The sequence below is a fragment of the Penaeus vannamei genome, chromosome 18 (genome assembly GCF_042767895.1).
Source record: "Penaeus vannamei isolate JL-2024 chromosome 18, ASM4276789v1, whole genome shotgun sequence".
Classification (NCBI taxonomy): domain Eukaryota; kingdom Metazoa; phylum Arthropoda; class Malacostraca; order Decapoda; family Penaeidae; genus Penaeus; species Penaeus vannamei.
Window position 1 is genome coordinate 3,647,043 of NC_091566.1, and position 2,500 is coordinate 3,649,542.

A 2,500-nucleotide genomic window follows, 5' to 3' on the forward strand; every position below is an offset into this window, starting at 1 on the left:
GATTTCATCTCTATCAGTTTTTTTTTAAATCTTGTAGTCTTTTTCGTTGTTGTTTTTTTATCTTTATTATTCGATTTTATTACTATTAAGTATATTTAAGCGTAAATAAGGGATCTTTAATAGTAGCCTTTTGTCTCCCTTTTTTTTCTCGAGCTTTTCTTTAACTCACAAAAAAATGCAACATCTTGACAGCAGACACAAAAAGCAACAAAAGCCTTCAACCCTTTCCCCTCCCCCTCTTTTCCCCCCTCCTTCCTTCCCTTCCCCCTTCCCCTTCTGCCCCCTTCCTCCTTCCCCCTTCCCTTCCCCTTCCCCCTTCCCCCTTCCCCCTCCCCTTTTCCCTTCCCCCCCTTTCCCCCTTCCTCCTTCCCCCTTCCCCTTCCCCCTTCCCCCTCCCTTTCCCTCTCCCTCCCCCTTCCCCACCTTCCCCCTCCCCCTTCCCCTTCCCCTTCCCCTCCCCCTTCCCCTCCCCCTCCCTCTCTCCCTCCCCCTTCCCCCTTCCCCCCTTCCTCCTTCCCCTTCCCCTTCCCCCTTCCCCCTCCCCCCCCTTCCTCCTTCCCCCTTTTATCCCCCTTCCCCCTTCCTCCCCCTTCCCCTTCCCCTTTCCCCTCCCTCCTTCCCTTCCACTTCCACCCTCCCCCTTCCCCCTTCCACCTCCCCTTCCTCCTTCCCCTTTCCCCTCTCCCCCTTCCTCCTTCTCCGCCCTTCCCCCTTCCTCCTTCCCCCTTCCCCCTTCCTCCTTCCCCTCCTTTCCCCTTCCCCCTTCCCCCTCCCTCCTTCCCCCTTCCTCCCTCCCCCCTCCCCCTTCCCCCTTCCTCCTTCCCCTTTCCCCTTCCCCCTTCCCCCTTCCCCCTCCCCCTTCCCCTTTCCCCCTTTCCCCTTCCCCTTCCCTTTACACTCCTGTTGCATACCGACCTTTGATCTCAGAGCTGGGGCACGGAAGGGTAGGCACAGGCACGCACATATACATAAACGCACACGCATATGCATATATACACAGGTAGAGACACAGGCATGTACAGCTAGCGGGTAGTGGAAAACGTCAGCTGAGCTTAGGCACTGTGTGAGAGATATAGGTCTATATATCTATCTTTCTCTCTTTCTCTCTCTTTCTCTCTCTCTCTCTCTCTTTCTCTCTCTCTCTCTTTCTGTCTCCCTCTTTCTTTCTGTCTCCCTCTCCCTCTCTCTCTCTCTCTCTCTCTCTCTCTCTCTCTCTCTCTCTCTCTCTCTCTCTCTCTCTCTCACACACACACACACACACACACACACACACACACACACACACACACAAACACACACACACACATAAACACAAACACACGAACACACACACACATACACACACACCCACGCCCACACACACACACACACATAAACACAAATACAGGCATACACACACACACACATATATACACAAAACACATGCACACACACACACACACACACACATACGAAAAATAAACGCACACACACACACATAAACACAAACACACACACACATGAAAAATAAACACACGCACACACATACGCACACACACACACACACACACACACACACACACACACACACACACACACACACACACACACACACACACACAAACACAAACACGCGCACACACACACAATCGTACACCGACCATACATCACTTATCTCCCAAACCATACGCATATGCATATCAAGTGGTGGAATATAAACCGTATATATGCACTAACCAACTCATCCCATTCAAAGATACTCACCAGCACGTAATATCCATAACAACTTGCTTAACAAAACCCATTACCGAAAGACATAGAACACCGGGTGTACCATTAAAGCTCTCTTGTTCCGTTTATTCCGCTACAATGTCTCTCTTGTTCCGTTTATGATGGCTACAATGTCAAAAAAAAACAAGGTCATTTGTATGATAATTCCTGTTCGATGTGTCCAGCATCTTGGGCTTTTGTCTTCGGAATTGGTGGGGGGGGGGGGCGAAGGCGGGGGGGGGTGTAGAGGTGGATGTGTGGTAAGAAGGCGTATTGAGAGGGGGGAAGGAGGGGGTAGGGGGGGGAGGGAGGGAATGTTCAAGTACTCTGGTGTTTTGGTGAAGAATAGAAGATGAGATAAAAACAGTTGTGAAGCTTGTGAATCATAAGAATGATAAAATAATGATAGCAATAATAGAAATATTGATAATAAAGCCTTTTAGAGCAGTTTCGGAGACCACAGACCTTTGCCCGAGAAGCAAGAATCAACAATACAATAAAAAATAAAATAAAATAAAAATAGATAAAAATAAACATTCTTGCCGATCCATTTTCTATGATGGATCGCACTGGTTACGAATGCCAAAAATTCGCCACAACTCCCCACGTAAATTTAAACCTTGTGTTCTTTTCGCGAGTTATAACTTAAAGGCATCACTCGCTTAACACCATAACAAGCCTTGAGCGGTGGAGAACAAATAGTAAAAATTATAACAAAAAATATATGGCAGATAATACCGCATGAACTTGA